Source organism: Propithecus coquereli, unplaced genomic scaffold (assembly GCF_000956105.1).
Source record: "Propithecus coquereli isolate 6110/MARCELLA unplaced genomic scaffold, Pcoq_1.0 Scaffold66, whole genome shotgun sequence".
Lineage (NCBI taxonomy): Eukaryota > Metazoa > Chordata > Mammalia > Primates > Indriidae > Propithecus > Propithecus coquereli.
Window position 1 is genome coordinate 5,370,543 of NW_012152618.1, and position 22,364 is coordinate 5,392,906.

The following is a 22,364-nucleotide window of genomic DNA, read 5'->3' on the forward strand; positions in this document are numbered from 1 at the left end:
ACAAAAGAGGCCCAAGGGAGCCTGTGTTTGCCCCTTCTACCACGTGACGACACAACAAGGCACCACCTGTGAAGCGGAGAGCAAGTCCTCACCAGACACCAAATCCACTGGCACCCTAATCTTGGACTTCCTAGCCCCCAGACCTATGAGAAATAAATTGGTCATTTATAAATTACTCAGTCCAAGGTATTTTGTTATAGCAGCCCAAAGGGACTAAGATACACCCCTTTACGCAAGAGTAGATGAACAGTATCTCCGGTCAATCTATATAACTTGAAAACTACCCATTTACCAATGAAAAATTACTTTGAGCACTCCTTATGCTAATTAATGGACTCTCTAGTCTAGATACTTAAGGACTTGAGACATCCCCTGGAAAGTGGACTCCTAGTTAGGGTCTTTCAAACGCGCACTTCCCCTGGGATATATAGTTCTACTTAGGGAACTTCGGATGTTAACTCCCTATCTCTAGGGTGCAGATTAATTAATAAAAATGCTATTACACTATTTATGCAGAAAAATACATATTTTTACTTCTCCTAAGTGTCTCATAACACTGATAGACATTTCCTCTTGAAAATCTGGCTTCTCTTGGCTCTTGGCTGTAGGTGATGGTCCGATTCATGCCAGATCCCCTTCGGAAACAACCCTGACTGGGATCTCCCCTGGAAGACCACCTCTCCGTCCTGGTGCAGAATAAAGAAGGTGAGGAACGGGAGCCACCTGCACCCAAGACAAACATTTAACTTGAGCAAGAAATAACTCTATTATTGTAAGCCGCTGAGGGTTTGGGGCCATGTTACTATAGCATCTCCTGGTAAAAAACTTACTAATGATATGCCAGGAAAAAGATAAAAAGAAAGTGGAGGAGGTGTGTGGGATGAATGGAACAAGAAAGGCAAGACTCAAAAGTTTTGACAGCTGCTTTATGTATGCACTGTGTATTTGTTATATAATTCTCTCTTATTTTCTATATGTTTGAAAATAACCATAATAAAAAGTAAAAAACTTGAGGCTTGGAAATGTGGATGTAGGAACACAGTTTTTTACCTGGACAACCTCTAATAGGAAGTCCTAGATTTTCTTTACTCCTAAAAATCCTGCTTTTGTATAGACAGTACTAAAAGTATACCTTACCATATATACAGAAAATAAATTATAGCACAGAGGTTATTAGCACTTGCAAACATTAAGGTACAGCCAAACATGATTTCTTAATTTGAAGCCCTCCAAATCTGTACTGATTCCATAATCTCCTCCAATGGAAGAGTCAAACTCTCAGAATGTTCTTCGAGGGCACTCACTCCCAGGCCATAGACAACCCAAAAGTACAAGGGGAAATTGCATAGAGGGGAATATATTTTGGGGTTCTCTCAGAGTTTCCAGGGACTTAAAGTCAATCAGCTGTCTGCTCCTGTGCAGCATGGAACAGAACTCTTGAAGATGCCCAGGCCTGATTACCAGTCTGGAGAGGTTCCTCCTGGTCTTACCAAGCTGTCGCTGATGTGCAGTGTTCCAGAAAATGCTATCTCACTGAGGCTATAGGAACTGCGATGAGCCACTACACAGCTCCTGCACACATGCTAAATGACTTCCATAATACTAGAAACGACTGGGTGTCCAAAGATCCTTCCAGAGCAGAGTGCCAGAGTGGAACAGAGAATTTGTAGCCAAAACTCCAACAGCAAGGCAGCCCTCTCTGTTGAGCATCATGAGACACTGAGGAGGGAACTGAGGATTGAACAGAGGACAAGCAGGTAACGGGCAGGGGGCTCTAAAGGGTAGAAGCTCCTCATCCACAGCAGTGGCTCCTGTACCCTCTTCCCAAGAGACCTTGAAACATGCCCCTTGCTCTCCCTGGGGCAGTTGCATTGTCTGCCATAGGGTTATTTTTGCCTTAAGTTTCAACTCATGTTTGCTGAGCCTGGACTATGTCCCAAGCAATGAGATTTGACAGCACCATTCACATTCACCTACGAAGCAGCTGTGATTCATTAAGCTAGAACAACCGCTCTCAAGACAAACGGGCTAGCAAAAGCTAAACAATCGCACATGCCCAGGGAAATGCCAAGAGGCCTTCATCTAGAGCGAAGTCATACTGAAAAGAAAAAGAATTAAATGGAAGGAACAGAAGCACGGATGAGATGCCGTTTATAAAACTGACACATTAATAACGGGATTCATGTACTATATTCCAGAAGATTAAATATTTGGTTCAACAAAGTCATTTTGAATAAAATTTTCTAACTCTCAGAAATGATGGATTTTAACGGGGAACAGCAGAAGCCAGGTACCAATAAGAAGTCTCACTCACTGTTTCTGGTTTGGTGGGAGGATTTATGGGCTCAAAATACACTCACTTTGCCTCAACTGGTTCAATCTATGCTTCCATCCAAACCATTCTGGTGAAATAGGTCTGTCGTCTTAGGGCCACCAATGGCATCCATCTTGCCAAATCCCCAAATTAATTCTATCCTCACCTTTCTCAACTTCTAAGCACCATTTGCCCAAATTTATTGCGTGCTCTTCCTGAAGCTCCTTTTTCTGTTGGCTTCACACACACCTTGTTCTCACCACCATCGCCCAGCTCAAGAATCTTTCTCTGTTTCCTTTGCTGGTCCTTCCTCCTAGGCAAGCCATCATGGTAGAGAGCCCTCCAGGTCTGAGCCCTCGGACCTCTACTACAAATACACTCTCTCCCTGAACCAGGCATTTCCTCTCTCTTTCACCTCATGGCACACCAAAAGAAAAAAATAATGGTGCCAGCCCCAAAACTGTAGCCACCCTGAGAGCAGAGGGAGATCAGAGTGTAGTGTACCTGAGACCCTATTAGCAGCATCATATCTTCTGTGCAGCTCCCATGGGTGATCCTATTCAGAGCTATGGCTTTAAATACCATCCTTACACCTGTGAATCTCCAACTCTGGTTGGACATTAACCTCACCTGGGGAGCTCTTAAATACATTGGAGATTTCATTTCAATGGTCCAAGATGAAACATAGTTATGGTTATTTTTTTCTTTTTTTTTTAAGCTCTTCAAGGGACTCCATTATACAGCTAGGTTGAAAACCACTGATCTATATACTAATGACTCCAAGCTCACTGGCCCTTACCTCTTTGCTGAGCTTCAAATTCAGGCCAAGATACTATTCAGAATCTCATTTTGGATGTGATACTGACATCTCAAAATCAATATGTCCACAAAAGGATTCGTGATCATGTTATACCCAGGACCACACCTCCACCACCCTCAGCATCACCTCTGATGCTGAAAACCTCAGCCCAAATTGCCCCTCCCTTAGTCTTTAGTCTTCCTCATTTCAGGTAACAGTATTAGGTAATCTGTTTAGTTCTTCAGGCCAAATACTGAGTAGTTTTTGTTTTTTAAAATTCTTTCCTTTGTCCCCAACATCTAATCAATCACAAATCCTATTGGTTCTACTTCCAAAATATGTTCTAAACAAGACCATTTCCACTGCTGTTGATCCAAGCCACATGACTTTGCTTTTGGAATATTTTAATAGGCCCTACTTCCCCCTTAGATTCCCCTCTCCACCCCCTAACATATATGCCAAGCCTACGAGGCACTGGTATTAATTTCCTGTGGCTGCCATAACGAATTACCACCATCTTGGTGGCTTAAAATAACAAAAATTTATTGTCTTGCAGTTCTGCAGGCCAGAAGCATGAAATCACAATGTTGGCAGTGCCACACTCCCTCTTCTAGTTTCTGTTGGCTCCAGGATTCAAGGAAGGTGGCTTCCTTGGTGTGTGGCTGCACAACTTCAATCTCTGCCTCTGTCTCCACACGGCCTTACCCTTTGTATCTTCTCCTTTTCTGTCTCACATAAGGACACTTCTCATGGATTCAGGGCCCATTTGGATACTCCAGGAGGGTCTTATCTGGAGATCCTTAACTTGCAATTACATCTGCAAGAATGCTTTTTTCCAAATAAGGCCACTTTACAGGTTCCAGGGGTTAGGATGTGAACCTACCTGTTGGGAGTCACCATGAAACCTGTTACAACACTATGGTTATCTTTTAGTAAGAAAAATTATTATCACTCCTGAGATGAAAATCCTCCAATGACTTCCCATTGCAAGTATCAGAAATAGAATGAAATCTTAAATTTCTTATTGTGGTTTGCAGGACTATAGGATCTGGCCCCTGACTACTTTTCTGACCAAAATTCTTACCACTGTTCCCCTTACACACAACCTTCTGGATATATTGGCCTTTTGTCTACTCTCCAAAAAGTCCAAGATTTACACTCACTGTTGCCCTGGTGTGATGCCTTCTCCACTCAGTCTTCACTCAGTTCCAGACCTATATGGCTGCCTCAAGAAAAGGCTTCCTGATCATCCTCCTTAACATAGCCTCACCCCCTCCTCGGTCTTTCTAGAGCCCATGACCGTGTCTTCGTTTTTTGTAGTGCTGAGCACCATCTTATTTAATCGTGTGATTGATTCCTCAACTAAAATATAGATGAAACTTGTCTGTCTTGTTTACTGTTGTATGCCTAAGTGCTGAGAAGACCTGCTTAGCCAATAGGGCACTCTTAATAAATATTCGCTAAATATATGAATTAGTAGATGCTATGGTCTGAATGTGTCCCCCCAAATTCATGTGTGGAAACTTGATCCCCAATGCAACGGTGTTGGGAGGTGGGGCCTTCTAGGTGGTGTTTAGTTACAAAGGCTCTGCCCTCATGAATAGATTAATGCCACTATAAAGAGGGCTAGTGGGAGTGGGTTTATTTTACTTGCTCCTCCATTCTTCCACCATGTGAAGACATAGCTGTAAGGCCCCACCAGATGTTGCCACCTTGATCTTGGACTTCCCAGCCTCTAGAACTATGAGAAATAAATTTCTGCTCTTTGTAAATTACCCAGTGGTATTCTGTTATAGCAGCCCAAAATGGACTAAGACAGTAGGGTATCTCTTTAAGAAGCACCATGAAACTCCATGAGATGGGTGGCAGTTTTACTGTAAAGAAATGTGAAATGCAACAGCTTTATCAAGATTGTGGCACCTTACTCTAGGTGATTTTGTCTTGTTACACTTTTTCTCCGTTCTAAATATTTTTTGCTGACCGTGGGGGTTGAGGTTAGGTGAATTTAAATGATGTGCTGTCTAGAAATGATGCTGGCTGTAGTATATGCAGATACAGCCGGCTCATTGCACTCATGCACTGGGGAAAGAGAAGTGGAATGGTTTTGGCTACTCCTGCTGACCTGATCTAAGACCCAGCAGGCAGCTTACACCCATTTATGAGGTTCAGGTCTCCATCTCTCCTGTTCTAACGTCCGTAAACCAGTAACAACAGGTATCCCAGTAGAGGATAAGAGAAACAAAGAGCCCAGCATGGGAGGAACTGACTATGGGGAAAGTGCTATACCAACAACAGGAGCTCATCAAAGAAAATGTGATACTTTGGAAAGAAATGCAAAATTATGAGCTCCTATATAGACATGAATTCCAGTCAGGTATAGTGAGTGGAGTAGTCACTCACCCCGGACACTCCATCCATTTCATTTCAACTAAGATCTACAGCCTCCCACCCTCTGCCCAGTCCCTTGTCTATACTGCCAGCCCTTCTTCTCTCATCAAACCCAGTCCTCTATCCGCAACCACCTATGGATGTGCCATAGCATCTCTCACCCAACATATCTACGATTGGACCAGCAAGTGCCCCTCAAACCTGCCATGGTCAGAACAGTGCCACTGTCCACGACCAGCTGCCTAGAGTTAACCCTGATTCTTTCTGCCTCGCTGCTGACATTTAAATGGACATCAAGAGCCACTGACTTTGGAATAATTTCCCCAATTCATTGCTTTTTCTCTATCACCACTGTGTCTCCTACCATGCCCATCCCCCAAACCACCATTTCCCGTGGCAAGAGGTCAGAGCACAGATCCCACAGGCAACTCTTGGTGTCCCTCACAAAAGAATGCCACCCACATGTCCAGCCTCACTGTTTGCCTGTGCTGGGATCAGAGAACCAGGACACAGTCTCAGAACATCCCCTTCCCTTTCACGCTTGCGTGATTTTTCATAGGCTGCTCCCTTTCATCTTTCTGACCCGTCTCCAAGCCCCCATGGTCAGTCTCTGCTCATGCTCCCATGGTACACGGCACCCTTTCCTCTTGTCCATCCGGGAAAGCTATGCACTTCCTTTCCTTGCCTCTCTGGAAGGTTGCAGTGACCACAGGCAGAGCCCTGGCTAATGGGATACAAGTGGACATCTGCTGGAGGGAAGCTGGTTTAGAGAAACCTTTGTTTCTTCCTGCCTTTATCGCAAACAAAATGCCTGCATCTGGGCAGCCACCTGGTGAGGCTGGGGGATGAGCACGAAGACAAAGCCAGCATGTGAGACCAGAATACACCCCACAAAGCATGAAGGACCACTGGGCTGAAGGCCATGAGGAAGGAGCAGACGCAGGAGAGCGCTCTGCCCTCTCTGTGCGTGCCTAAAAGCAGGAGATAGATTTACAAAGACAAAAGGGATGTGGCCCACCCCTCCCCACCAGTGAAAAGCAAGGCCAACAACAGAAGGCAGCTTTAGACCTTCATCAGCCTTGAGATGATACCAGAGTATTAATAAGCTTTATTAACTAATCTTTACCTGCCATTTGTTTGCCTTCTCCCCAAGTTCCTGCCCTTGGAGACTCAAAGTTCTTTTCCTTTGCCTTGTCATTTGTCTAAAATGTATTGTTCTTTGTTGAAGATGCTATCTAAGCCACTGCTTTGAGGCACCTCTCGCTGATATGCACTGCACATGTTAATAAACTTGCCTGTTTTTCTCTTGTTAATTTGTCTTTTGTTACAGGGGTCTGTCCCAATTAGGAATTTACAGTGGTTGAGTAGAAATTATATTTCTGTTGGCCGGTGCGGTGGCTCATGCCTATAATCCTAGCACTCTGAGAGGCCAAGGGCCAAGGCGGGAGAATCGCTTGAGGTCAGGAGTTCAAGACCAGCCTGAGCCCTGAGCAAGAGTGAGACCCTATCTCTATTAAAAATAGAAAAAAATTAGCCAGGTATGGTGGCATACCTGTAGTCCCAACTACTCAGAAGGCTGAGGCAGGAGGATTGGTTGAGCCCAGGAGTTTGAGGTTGCTGTAAGCATTGTCAGCACTCTAGTTCAGGTGACAGAGCAAGACTCTGTCTCAAAAAAAAAGGGAAATTATATTTCCTCCCGGACACCAGCACAGCAGGAAGGAGCAGCAGCAGGGCAGGAAGCATGACGGGACCCTGCCATGTTGAGCAGTCACACCAACACCAGCAACTGCTCACTGTTAGACTTTGCAATGTGAGAACATTTACATGTCCCTCCCATAAATTTAAGCCACGTAAGTTGGGATTTTTGCATATTATAGCTGAGAACATTCTTAATTGGTATATGGCACAGATTATATTATAGTAATCAGATCACATGTGTTTCCCTAAGATATGAGCTCCCTGATTACTAGCCCTATATCCTATTCATCTCTCCAGCTCTGAAAGCCTAGCATAGCCCTTGCACGGAGCAAGCTCAGAGGCCTGTGAAACTTGAGAGAACTCCAAAGGCAGCACTTTGGCCAGGAGGTGGGTTCTGGCTGAAGATTCTTCACCATGACTCAGTTCCAACAGTGAGGACACCTGGCTGGAACTGCACTCTACTCCTGACTTTCAGAATGTCCTTAGACAAGTCTTCTGGCCAGTCCATGCCTCAGTTTACTTCTCCATAAAACTTATCCTCCCAGGCCGGGCGCGGTGGCTCACGCCTGTAATCCTAGCACTCTGGGAGGCCGAGGCGGGAGGATTGTTTGAGCTCAGGAGTTCGAGACCAGCCTGAGCAAGAGCGAGACCCCGTCTCTACTAAAAATAGAAAGAAAAATTAATTGGACAACTAAAAATATATAGAAAAAATTAGCCGGGCATGGTGGCGCATGCCTGTAGTCCTAGCTACTCGGGAGGCTGAGGCAGAAGGATTGCTTGAGCCCAGGAGTTTGAGGTTGCTGTGAGCTAGGATGACGCCATGGCACTCTAGCCCGGGCAACACAGTGAGACTCTGTCTCAAAAAAAAAAAAAAAAAAAAAAACTTATCCTCCCGAAATGAACTCACTGTGTTCTAAGAGAGATGCCAATTTAGACCAGGCTGGTTTTGGAATCTCCAGCTACTCCTGGCTGAGCACTCTCAGACATCGCCCATGAGGAAGGCAGAGCCCTAAGACAGGAGACAGACTTGATCTTTATTCCCTCCACATTTTACCAGAAAACCACTTCTTCTGGAGCAATTTACAAGAGTAGTTACTTAAAAGATTAAAAATATATATGTAAAATGTCACCAAATTTCCATGATGGGGAAATTAGTTCACATGATAAGAAAATAACTTTTGAAGTCAATTCATTTGATCATTAGGAGCTAACTCTACTTAATTACTTCCAAGTCTGTTTTATCTTTCAATGGAGATGAAATTAGAATATAATGAGTCTGATGAATTCAAGCTCTTCAGTAGATCAAAAGCAAGGTTAGGTTTCCTCAGAGTCCCTCAGAGCTCAGCACTAGGGCCAATTACTCCTTCAGTACTTCATTCACCTGTCCACCCGGCAATAAGCGATCGTAGCCTTAAGCCCAACATCAACATTGCATAATTGACATTTCTTCTGAGTGTTTCCACGCCTTTTAGAAACTGTCCATGGTGCAAGAAAAGTTATTTTTTATCAGAGGAGTATATTTCCAATTTACTCAAATGTTACCAAAAATGTTGAACTCTTCAAACCAGGATTTGGTTTTCTCACCACAGCTTTCCACACACTGGGTGGTGGGGTGAGGTGGGGGGAGATTCCAATCTCTGTCATTTGGAGAAGAGAATTTTCACCTCAGATCTCTCTTTGGATAGAAAACTTATAGTCCCCCTGGCAAACTTTCACTGCAAAAATGAGAAGATTGAAGTAACAGCCACAATTCCACCTCGACCCTGTTCAATTTTTAATCAGTCTCTTTTCCTTTCATCCCAATGCCCTGGGCTACCAGCTGCCCAGAGTATGAAGGAGACAGGAGGAAGAGCCCTACAGGAGTCCCACCAAAAAGTTTTGACCTGCCACATGTGTAAGAAGGAACCAGCACTCAGTACTGCTTTCAGGAAGGAGTTCTCAGGATAAAAGTCAAGAGCATAAAACCAAAACCAGTAAACATACAACCAGAGATGAGATGACTGATTGCCCCAAAGCTGTTTTTTTAAAATAACTGAATAGCTTAAAAAGCCTTGATTCTCTTCCCTATGATATCAATGGGAAAGAGAATCAAGTATTTGATACAAACAGAGAATGTTCGATGCTTTGTCAGACATTAAGGTTCTTCTAGTTTATTCCTGGCAGATAAATGAGGAGGAAACTTGGAAATGAAGAGGAAGATGTCTTTTATAGGAGAAATGGATTCAACCTGGCAACATAAAAGTCAGAAAATCAACTCTTTCTCTATTTAGCTAAAAAAACGCAGGAATACATTTTGGGTTCTGAAGTTCAGGTCCCTATGACATGTCTATTTATCAAACACTTTGAAATGCTGCAGATTCTTCAGAGAAACATAGGACAAGATCCATGCTCATGTTTTATGAAAAATATAGCTGTGGAATCAAAAAACAAAGAACATTTAAAAATGCAAAATAGCATATTACTAGGGGCTAAAGGTGTAGTTAAAAAATACGCTATATAAGAAAGTAAGAGGAGGGCAAACACGGTGTGCAGTCAATGTTAAGCTCCTTCTTTGGACTTGGTCCTGATTTAGGAGCACATGAGTGAAAAACACAAGTCCTGTATAATCACCCTTCATCCAGTGCATCCATCAGGACTGGAGCTCACCAGTCTTAGGTAGATACACACATGGGTACACCAACGTGGACAGAAAACTTCCAACGACTTTAGTCAGACGAAACTAATCATCACTAGGCGTACTTTCTATTTTCCCAAACAGTGAGTGTTATCATTAGTTTTTTGGACAATTACCCCGAGGGAGCAGAAAAAATGTATCTGGCACTCCGGACGTGCACACCACCCCATCGAGCCAAACGTAGGCAGAACAAGCTGCTTAGTAGCATCACATGAATTCCTCCCCTTCTAAAAATATTACTTTCTGGCATAAAACACTTTCCTGAGCCTGGCTCCACTTAGTCACTGAGCCCATGGATGCATGCAGAGCTGGTGTATTCATCACATGCTGTGTGTCCCCAGCTGGCTCCCCGCAGCCCTGCACCTGTCCAATATGGCGGCTCAGCCCAAAAAGGGCGGCCAGGGCAGCCTCCTCAAAGAGAGGCCCGGAGGCTGGTGGTCACCAAGGCCATCGCTGCCCTGCAGCCTCCACAGTCTATCAACACTTTACAAAGGTGCCGCAGAGCAGAGCTACTCGGCAGTACCTCGGTCCAATCGGGCTGAGGAAAGGGAAACATTCTCACCTCTGCAAAACTCTCATTTCTCGAGCTGATAATTTCTTTTCTTTTTTGGGAATTGGTCATGAAAAAAACAAGGGAAAAAAGGAAAAGAGTCATTTTTTTCTTCTTTTCCTAACCGTCACACACTTGTCTGTGGGAACCCTGGCAAGAGCTACAGGTGGGCTCACTGTTCAGGGCAGGTGCCCTGGAGCAGGGTTAGAAGAGGCTCCTGGGGTCTCCCACTTCCAAGCATCTCATATCAGACACTTACTTGGCTTTGTTTTACTGCTTAAGACATGTAAGCTAACAGAGGTGAAAATCCACACCAGCATTTTACTAACTTTTAAATCAGTGCCCCTTTGGGCTAAAACAACACAACAAAAAGAAATCTGCCCTAGGAGTGGGCCCTGCTTTTGCTGGGCAGGGGAGGGGATAACCTTGTGTCTTTTTTTCCTTTTCCCACAGCCCAAGACGTTGAGTGAAGCATTCATTTCTCTAATTTGCATGATAAATAATAAATACAAAATATAACATTTAGTATTCAAACTACATATCTCTCTCCTTCTCCACACCCTTTGAGAATTGGTAGTCCTAAAGGCTTTAAATATTGAGTCCAATAAATAGAACCATTTAAAATGTAAAATGAGTTTCTTGCTCCTCAAATGATTGAACTGGATTTACTCTTAATCCAGAGGAGGTTCCCAAAGCTACATTCCATTCTAACCAGCCCCTAGTACCAAAAAGCAGAATTCCTGTTGTGTGGGTTGCACACAGATGAAAATCTCATCATGGATCATATCCTTGGAAACACACCAGAGTCAGGAAAGAACCTCTCAAAAAGTTGGTAATTCCGTCTTTTAGGAGAAGATAAACTTGCACTGCCAAACGGAAATTTTCTGTTTGAAGGAGCTAAGAGTCTAGCTTTAAAGAAATGATGATAAAAATGGAGAGATGTGCAGAAAAATTGGTTATGTTTACTGGTGATCTTAAAAAGTTCTTTCATTTCAAACTTTCCTCACTGAGGACATGGAGGCCAACAGAAAGGGCTCCCACAAGAAGCCACCAGCACAGCTCTCAGCCATGAAAATGACCTCAGCCTTCTCCTGTTTCCGAGGCCAGCTCTCCACCTGGGCCTGGGGTCGCAGCTCATTCATCTGCCAAGGACACAGCCCAGCGAGTCCGCCTTCTCTCCGTAACTACTGCTACTCCTCCAACAAAAACCACACCCTTCTCTGGATCCTCTACTCTTCCCTGCCAGCTGCTGTCCACGTTTCTGTCCCCCTTTGTGGCACAGTGCCTGCCTCCTGCCTTCAATTTCCTCTCCTCTCATTTTCTCCAGAATCTAGCTCAGACGGAGCTTTTGCACCCACCAACCCACTGACCGTGCCATCGCCGAGTCCAATGGCCAGTTGTCAGCCTGCGCCTTACTAACCATCAGGGATGCCGAACACAGCTGTTTACCTCCCCGAAACACCTCTCATGATTTCTTGACCTCCAGGCCGCGGCAATCACCTGGTTATCCTATGACACCACTGATCACCACTCAATTTACTCAACCGGTTCCTCCCCTTTCTGAGCTCTGATGCCTGGGAGCCCAGACCCACACATCCAACCACCTCCCCAGTATCTGCACTCAGCAGTCACATGGGCACCTAAATGCGATACATCCACAGCAGAGCTCCTGGGTCCTCTTCACCGCCCCCCATACTGCTTCTACCAGGGTTTATCTCCTTGCAGCCACTGGCACTTCCATTTCACTGTTGCTCAAACCAAAACCCTACAGTCACGCTTATCTCTTCTTGTTCTCTCTCACTCATGTCCAATCCACCAGCAGATCCTATTGCTTCTATTGTTAAACAGTCCAGAACCCACCCATTCTCACGATCACCTAGTCCACTGCTGTAGTCCAAGCCATTGGGATTGCTCTGGTGATCACAGTAATCGCTTTCCAGCTGGTCACCCTTGTCTACCCCAGCTCCCCACACTCTATTCTCCAAACAGCAGTCACAGTGGCCCTAAGAAAACAAGTCGCACTATGTTACCCCTCTGCTTCAAATCCTCCAGCAACTCTCTGCTTCCCTCACTCACAATAAAACCTAATGTCCTTATGATGGCCCACGAGGTCCCACATGATCTGACCCTCCTACCTCTCTGACCTCATCTGCTACCCCTCCCCACCAGTTGTTCGGCCCTAGCGGTGTCAGCCTCCTGTCCCTGTCCCAGCTCAGGGCCTCTACATGTGCTGCCACCACAGCCTGGAATAGTCTTTCCTCAACTGTCCAGGTGGCTGACTTACTCACCAACTTCAGATCACCTGCTCAGAGAAGCCTACCCAAGTTGCTTTATGTAAAATGTCAACGTTCTCCTCTTTGCAAACTTTTTATCACCCTTCGCTGCTTTATTTTATTTTTCCTTAGCACTTCTTTTATGTAAAATAATTTACATTTTATTTTCTTACATTGATTATTGTCATTCTTCCCTTCTAGACTCTATGTTCCATGGCAGGAATTTTAGTCTGTGCTGTTCCTCAATATTCCTCAACACCTAAAAATATGCCTGGCACATGGAAGGTGCACCAAAGGTGTGCTATGCAAGTACAAATAAATGAATGAATGAATTTCACTTGGAAGAAGCAAATCCATAGCTAAGTCTGGAACCAAAAAACAAGTTATTGGCTTTGATGGCTCATTACCATGTTATTAACTGGATCCTATGTAAAGAAGAATCACAATTTCAAATAAAAACTATACAGTTGTGATGTCCTACTGGCTTAGACATTCCATTTTTATTCAATCATTGAAATGCGTGGAAAGCAACAAAAATCAAAAATATGATGGTCTTGGAGCTAGATTTCAAGTTTCCTTTGGACAAGAACTATATCTGTTGTTTATTATTATATTTCAAACCTAGCAGAGACCAGCTCACAGTGGGAACTCAAAATTTATGTGTGGCCTGAATGAACACAAAATATGGCTTTTATTTTATAGTTGAACATCATTATTTATTAAGCTGGAATATACCCTTAGCAATACTCCCATCAAGCAGATACACACACAAAACATTTATATGGAAAAGATTATAATTCTTCCATTCACAAATTGATTACAGCTACTATCAGAATATTAAAGTAGTTCCTAAAAAGGAAAAAGATGGGTATTTACCTATTTTAGCTAATATGAGAATTCCATTTTAAAGAATTGGCTTTGTCGACGGATAGATTGGACCAGAGGACTGCTTATATGTAAATATTCTTCCTTCTTTCGGAGTTGGGCCAAAGTAGAAGCCTTGAGGACCAACGAAGGTTATAATATATCCATTTAATTTTGGAAAGAAACAATTATTTCTGCAATAAAGTGTTCTGTCTGGACAAAATGACCACTTCACATTCAAATGCCTCAGCAGGACACACTGGCAAACTGAAAAAATGTAATCAGGCCTCTGTCTCTCCCCAGAGATGACCTTGGTTTTCCTTCAGCTTTTCATTAAGTGATTCTAGGGAAGCGTAAGTGCAAGACTGTCACCAACAGAAATTTCCCTGGTGACTCTGATTACCAAAGAATAATGGGAGGCACTTAATAAAGTTAAAGTCCCTGCACGCAGGACATCTAGTCGGCAACACAATCCCACGGCCCTGCTTTACTTACTACTCTGCCCGCAAACCTTGTCAACTCCCTCCCAGAGCCCCTGCGACCCTCTAAGCACTTGGGTTTGAGTCCTGATACTGCCATTTCCAACTGCTTCGCCTTAAATGGACAGTTACACTTTCCGGCCTCAGATTTCACATCTATAAAGCAGGGATAATTAATGGTCCACCCTGCTACCCACACACTCTGTTCTAACAATCAAAGGAAGTGATGTTCGTGAGAGCAGCATCAAAATGTAAATATTCTTACTGTGTGTATCTATTTCTTATTGTCCCTTCTTATCCTATTCACTGTCATTTCAGAGCACCTGTCTTTGAAATTTCTTGCACCCTGTGAATAACAAACGAATAAACAGAACTGTTGCTTTGTTGTGGATCTATGACTATGCTAACTCCCTCTTCCTTATACTAAAGGCTGCCATAACCATCCCCAACCCCCACTGTTAATTATGGCTTAGTGTTTTCTTCCTAAATGGCGTACTTTTTTGTATCCCTCCTTCTTTAAACTCTTCTCTTCAACTCCAAACAACACAAAAGACTACCTCCTCAAAAAATGAAAGATGGAATTGTAGACTCTGGAAACTACCAAAACTTGTATCCTTTTCAGATTGTCCCTAAACACTAGATTTAATAGGTTTAATATTTCACAGGGTTTTAGTCAAGATTTTACACAAATTAGCACCACAATTTTGTTTTTCTATGGAGATAGTCCTATTTAACGATATGACTGCAAATTCCATCTTACAAAATTAGCAGCTTAAGGAGTGTAATAAACTCAAATATTCTTAGATTTAAGAATATTTCTTGAATCCTGCAGAAAACCAAACATTAAGTTCATTGGGCTATCAACATTTCCCTAGCATATTATGTTAATCTAGCTTATTTCAATGTACTGACCTACATGAAAAAGCCCTGCAGAAGAACGCTATAATATATACTCTAACAGAGCTCTCTTCTAAAAATGTTAAATTTTTTTTTTTTACATATTTTGTTTCATACCTGTCAGAGGCAAATGACAAATACATCTGATATGGGACAGATTTCTGAGGGTCACAAAAGAAATCAGTATAGTTTATAACCTCCTCCTTTCCACACATCTTTCTCCAGGATCTCAACTGTTATCTTCCTAAGATTCACTCTCTAGCAATCAACACAATTTTTACTGAAATGGCAAATGGAATTGAACTCAAGTCAACAAAAACTAACCCTGCCTTTGCAAAGGCCAAGGAGGAAGCTTTGGTCTAGAGCTATAGGCAGACACGAGACACTGGGAAAACATGTTACGAAACATTTCTGAGATTAGAGAAGATGTTCTCCTCACTAATATCGTTACACGAAAAGACTGCCTACAAGATGGGAAGCTCCCAGGACTAAGCTCAGAGAGCTGGCCTGCCCAGGGAATCTGTTGAGGAAGAACAGGTGCAAGACAAAGAAAGCAAAGTTGCAGGTCAGGAAGTTGCACACTGGGCTCCTTCTGAAGAGGCACAAAACCCTCCTGGTCAGAAAGAGCCAGCGGGACCAGCATAAGCACCAAAGGATGAAGAAGTCACGTCCAGTGTGCGGCACACAGCATGTGGTCAGCAAGCGGTGGTCATCACTGGAATCACTGAACCACATCTCTTGGTGAGGTCCAAACAACAAACAGAGGACAAACCACCGCCAGGAGAGTCAGCAGGAGTGTCTACACTAGATCTCAACAAGGACTCCTGGCAGTTAAAAAAAAAAAAAAGAAAATGAAATCCAGTACTGGTAGGGTTATGAAAAAAATGAACAGTTGAGGGTCATTAGTCTATTAATTGACCTTATCATTCTACCTGGTCAAAATCAATAATAAAATATTCTCGTTGCTATATTGGGTAATTTGGTTGCTTGCATGTCAAAACTTATTAGCTTCAAATTAGAGCTCATAATTTTAGAGGAAAAAAAACAGTAGAAAACAGGGCAACTATATCCATGTTAAATTGAATTCATGCGGAACCTATCATCAAAGAAATCATTAATTTAGACAGCAGCCCTTGGGAATAAAGTGAGAGAACTGCCCGAGCTGAGTGGTCAGAGCACGTATTAACCCATGCTAAGAAGCTCTTCAGCCAAATGTCTCATTCCCACTTAGCAGAACACAAAGCAATGTTTTCCTGTTCCAAGGCACGCAGCAGCATGCATGTGGACAGGGTTAAGGGTACATTTTGCCACGGCGTCTTTGAGCAGATGCTGTCCAGCCAGCTTTCAGGGCCATGGCCAGGTTGAGATTAGAGACATGTGTTGGGACTAGCACAGAGGTTCCGTCTGCCTGAGCCAAAGGGGACTAACCTATGAGACAGTCTCGTTGCTGAAGTTTCTGGGTAACACACCTCTCCCTATTCCTGCATTTTTTTCTTGGCTCTTTTTTATTTCAGGGTATTATGGGGGTATAAACACTTTGGTTACATAAATTGCCTTTGCACCACCCGACAAGTGTGCCCATCCCTCTGACAGTGTGCACTGCATCTGTTAGGTGTGGATTTAGCCATCCCCTCCCCCCTGTCCCCTTACCAACATAAACCATCCTCATATAGCCATCTGATCTTTGACAAAGCAGACAAAAACATACACTGGAGAAAAGAATCCCTATTCAATAAATGGTGCTGGGAAAATTAGATAGCCACATGTAGAAGACTGAAACAGGATCTGCACCTCTCATTTCTCACAAAAATCAACTCGTGATGGATAACAGACTTAAACCTAAGGCATGAAACCATAAAAATTCTAGAAGAAAATGTTGGAAAAACTCTTATAGACATTGGGTAGGCAAAGAATTTATAGAAGACTCCAAAAGCAATCACAGCATCAACGAAAATAAATAAATGGGACCTGATCAAATTAAAAAGCTTCTGCACAGCCAAAGAAACTATCACTAGAGTGAATAGACAACCTACAGAACAGGAGAAAATATTTGCATGCTATACATCTGATAAAGGGCTGATAACTAGAATCTATACAGAACTTAGGAAAATCAGCAAGAAAAAAATCAAACAGCCCCATTAAAAAGGGGGAAAAGGACATGAACAGAAACTTTTCAAAAGAAGATAGACTAATGGCCAAGAAACATATGAAAAAATGCTCAACATCTCTAATCATCAGGAAAATGCAAATTAAAACCACAATGAGATATCATCTAACTCCAATGAGAATAGCTTTTATCAAAAAGCCCTCAAACAACAAATGTTGGCATGGATATGGAGAGATAGGAACACTCATGCACTGTTGGTGGGACTGCAAACTAGTACAACCTATCTCTGCATTTGACGGGAACTGGAGAATTATCTGCTTGGAGAAAAAGCACAACCTATCAGCATTTAATGGGACCAAGCATAGGAACAAGCCTAATATGTGAGAACAGTGAGCACGTTTCTTTAAAACACATAGCTAAATTCCAGCGCAGCCTCATTTCACAGAGGAGGAAATGAGGGGAAGATGGAAAAACTCCAAAACAAAGGAATTGTCTCACTGTGTATCCCAAAACTTGTCACCTTTCTAGACATGCAGAGTAGAGATGCTGAGTGAGGGTGACTTTATTGCACTCTTAGAAGGCAGAGTGGCTTTCAAAACCATCATCTCTACAGGCAAGGAGAAATCCAATTAGATTAATGGGAGCTCACCTACTGCATACTCTCTTCAAGGTACCAGGGCACAAGCTAGAGTGAACATTTTCTGCATTTGAGCTGATGACGGCTGGGCTTAAAATCCTGTCATTAAAGAGAAGCATAATGAAGCGGGTCTAATTAAACTCCATGCCTGGAAGCAGTGATTCTCATCCTTTTCCCCAACAGATAAACAAGCATTAGATGTTCAGTGAGTGGTACCCTATCATGGGCATACCCTGATGTTGTCAGAATCCCAACTTGGTGGCAAAGGGAGACAACCTATTTGAGTTAGTAATTCCCACATAGGTGTAAGTAAAATAGACTGTTAATGAGGCATAATCATCACAGCCAAAGATAAAGCACGATCTTTTGTTTGCCTTTTCACAAGAGCATATTAGAATGGAAGTTAGGATAACATCTACTGTAATTGGTTTTAAGTTAAGTCTTTTGCAAACACCAATACTCTACCTCTCATTCGCAGCCACTATGTATCAAGTTTCTATGGCACTGGCACCTACCACCCTGAGAGTCCACATGACCAATGGGACCTGGAAAGGGAGCATGTCTGACAGCGATATTTATCAGATTGGATCCTTAGAAGTCAGAAGACGGATCCTTAAGAGATTCTAAAGTCTGATCGACCTTGCTTTGCTCTTCAAACATTTCCACAGACCTATGGGACACACATCTTGGATTCACAGCTTTCTCGTAAAGCAGCAAGAAGGAAAAGAAGACTTTGCAAGTGTTAACAAAAAGTCACATGTGATGAGGAAGAAAACAGAATTAAAGATCTGTACTAAGGGGTGCCTTTTCCTCAAAGAATTTATGAGTTTTTGTAAGTAGCTCTGCCATCCCAGCTTCCTTGCGAAGTAAGAATGGCCTTGTAATACCGGGTGCCCTTGAGCAAAAATTAAAGTACTAAGAGATTAAATAGAAGCTAGACATCCTTAATCTGAGTTTAATGCATTAAGAAAATATCTCAAACAATTACAAAATGCAAAGAACTGTACCTATAATACCTATGTTTCTTTTAAAGATGAGAGAAAAGTAAAGCCTTATTAAGTTACAACTCAGTAACTCAGGAACTGAACTGATGTTAAGGTTTTACTCTGACAAAAAATAATTTACTTAAAGCCAACTAATAGTATAAGCATGATCAGAATGACTATTCTACCTAGAGCTTTTCAAAACTTTTTAGAAGTCCCCATTTGTAACCAACTGACATACTAATGACAAGTACCGTCCTATTGCTACAGCCTTGACCGCTTACTCACCACCTCATGGCCGCAGCTGTGAGAATTCTGGGTGGCAGAACCAGCTCCCCGCAGATCCCCTCTCCATCTCTCAGAAGCACACCCCAAGTCTGGAGTCTGGCCAACCCACAGAAGTGTGGGGAGGTGAAAGTACACAGAACTGGGGGTTGTTCCCTTCTATAATCCCTGCCACATAGCCACTCAGAAAGAAGTTACACTCCTACACGCAGCAACAACTTTGCTACTGACCCAGGCCTCAAGTCTAGTCCGGGTAGTGAAATCCTCGGTGTGGCAGCCCAGGACCTCATTCCACTGTGTCCCAGGGCCTACAGGCTCCCATTTATGTACCCGTAGGGGCTGTTTATGAGAAGCTCTGCCCATGGCTGTTCCAAAGCATCCCTATGACTGTTTATCTTCATATCCTGGTGGTCCTTTGGTCAATGCTAGCTCTTCTTTGATGCAAACCACCTCGTGTTTGCATGACTGCAAAACCCTTGAAGCTCCGCTGCCTGACGCCAGCCTTCACTGTCTTAAGCCAGTCTGCAGGCCATTCTATTTGTCATAGTGCAGGACCAGGAGCCTGCAGTGGCTTCCTATCGCCTACCAAGGCAAGTGCCAACTCTGCTTTCCACACCCCACCCAACCTTACCCTTTCACGAAACTTCTCTGACCACTACAGCCCACACCCATCTCTGCCTCAGAATCCTACAGACGTTACCAGCAGTTAGATCTCTACATCCTATACAGCTCTTGGAGGGCTTTATGTTTCAGTGGAGTCTCCACAGCTGGCTGTGGGCTTTTTGAGGTCAGTGACTTTGCCATTATGGTATATTATGTATCCCCACATGCTGGGCACAGAGAAGGGACATACTCAGTAAATACTCCAGACCCAGGATCACAGGACGTCAGAGTTAGAAGAGGATCTTAGTCAGCCTTTTCGTGGTATAGATGAAGCAACTGAGCTCTGGAGACATCACCAGTGAGTTTTTGGGGGTGATGACCTGGCCCCCTCCCTGGTTGGATGCGTTCACACCTCCTATTCTCACGTTTACTTGGTCTCGGTAGGGTCATTCAGCATATCTGAATACAAACATTTTCCCTAAAAACAATTCATGATTCTCACTTTTCAATACATTAGGTTGGACTTTTTAATAGTATTAATTCAGTCGGATAACAGCACTGATGACAATCTGACCCAACTCGATTCCCTGAGCCAGTGAAGGCTGAGGGAGCGCTCCTCTGAGTTGCTGCTGCCGTTGGCCGGCCACGCGGGGTGACTAGGACACCGAACAGAGACAAGATATTCCGCACACACGTACTCCAGCACCCCTGGGTCAACACGACAAACCTGAGATGACTAACACAAACCCACGCACACATCGTGCTTCTGAGTGAAGCAAAAATCTCGATGGGCAAGTTCAGGTGCCAAATATTATTAATAATCTGTCGTTTTAGCCTCATTCCCACCAGAGTTGCTGAAAAAGCACACGTAGCTTTAGGTCACGTCCCATAAACTGCTAACAGACATTCATTTTTTTGTCCCTTTTCTCTACTTAAAAAAAAAAAATTTACGTTTCTTTTTCTTTCTTCCCATCTTGGTTGGTTCGATTTTTAAACATCAGCTGCTTTGTGGCAGCAGGGGAGGGTGAGACCGAGGAGCAGCAGATGACAGATTGCGGATCTGTTTGTGGGTGTGAAACTGCAGGGCTCATCCACGCCTGCCCACCCTCCCGCCCCCCACCGCACGGTGCATCTGTTGGAGCTGGGCCGTGGGCAACAGAACGCTCTCTGAGATGGCTGGTGTTGGCGCGCTGGGTGGCAGGTGGGCAGTGATGCAGGGCTTCTCTGCCCCCTCAGAGTTTCTCAGTGTGACATGTAGGCAGCTTCCGTTCGGAACAGCCTCTCCCGGTCCCTTAATTAACATGATCCACCTAACCGTGGTCTTTAAATAATTGAGTGCCTTGGTAACCGGTGCTCAAACACTTGAAGAATTTTAGTTATAAGAATGTTTTAACCTTTATATTCTAGTTTAAAACATTTCACTTTCCCTCTTGCTATTCACAAGTTTGGATTACATAAAAAAAACAGTATTTGATAATAGAAAAGAAGATATTTAGAGCACCAACAAGAAGCAGGAAGCTGTATTTATATTAATAGGATCACTTCAAACGGTAAATCAGCAATATGGAAGAAATGAAAACCACTCAGGTGTTTTTCTGAGAGGCACGTGATAATTTTCCCATCTGTAAAGACTGGCAATGTGTTTATCTGAAGAGTATACTCTTAAATAGTTTAGATTTCTTGTGGGGAAAAAAAGGTGTTTGTCTTATTAACGTTTACTTCCTAAAAACAGAAACCACCTAGATTCATTTCTTGGTAACTTTAATATTAGCTACTCCTAATATGTACTGAAGATATTTATTTATTGTTGTTCTTTGAGCTACAGAAAATACAATTTTTGTTAAACTATTATATAAAATGCTAAATATAATACTGTTAAATTTAAGATAATACAAAGCAAATGCTGCTCAGCTTTGAGCTTTTTTTTTTCCAGTTTTCCACACAGACTTACATAATATTAAATTAGAAAACAATGTTACAGTTCAGATACCCTTTCTTAGCCTGGAAGTGTTTACAACTGTTGTTAAATGTATTCATTGCATAGCGACTCAGCCCACAGAATCCACATTCTCAGTCTGAAATACCTCTTCTTTCCTCTTTACTTACTGACATTCTGTTTTTCCTTCAAGGTCAAAATCAGATATCACCCCTCAAAAGCCTCTTCAGCCTCTGCAGTCAGACAAGTGATGCATGTAATATGACATCATGGCCGGCTGAACAAACGGAAGGCGCTGTCACCTACACACCAAGCGTGGCCCTCACGACACCCCATTAGAGTTGTGTTTGTGTCTAATGTGGATCCCCCCAGACCCCCAATAGTGATCTCAAGTTCAACAGGCCCACGACTGAGCTCCAGACCCTCCATCCAAACTCTGCCCCCTGTCTGTGAAGAGAAACCCCACGATGCCAGGGGCTCAGGCCAAAAACCCTGGAGTCATTCTTGACAGCCTTTCTCTTACCCCTCACATCCAACCCATCAGCAAACCCTGTTCTGCCATCAATAGGATCCAGAATCTGACCACTTGTCACCACCCACTTCCACCGCCCAGCTCCAAGCCACCGACAGGCCTCATCTGGGTCACTGGAACAGCCTCCTGTTAAATCTCAGCCTGGCCTTGGCCCTCCTACACCAGCCAGAATGAACGAACATGTTAGAATAATCAGTCAGATCACATCTCCCCTTTGCTCAAAATTCCCCAGTGCTTTCCGCCCTGCTCAGACAAGAGCTAGGTGCCGTGCAATGTTCCAGGACACCCTACAGCACCCACCCCCCTGTTCTGCTTCACCCCACCACACCCTTACTCAGCTCCAGC

General features: G+C 43.4%; 1 protein-coding gene across 1 annotated transcript in view; it reads right to left on the bottom strand.

Annotated features, from left to right (window-relative positions):
* The window catches only part of KCNK1 (potassium channel, two pore domain subfamily K, member 1), a 49,063-nt gene that overhangs the window by 17,069 nt on the left and 9,630 nt on the right, over positions 1-22,364 (bottom strand). The gene's annotated exons all lie outside the window — the stretch shown is intronic.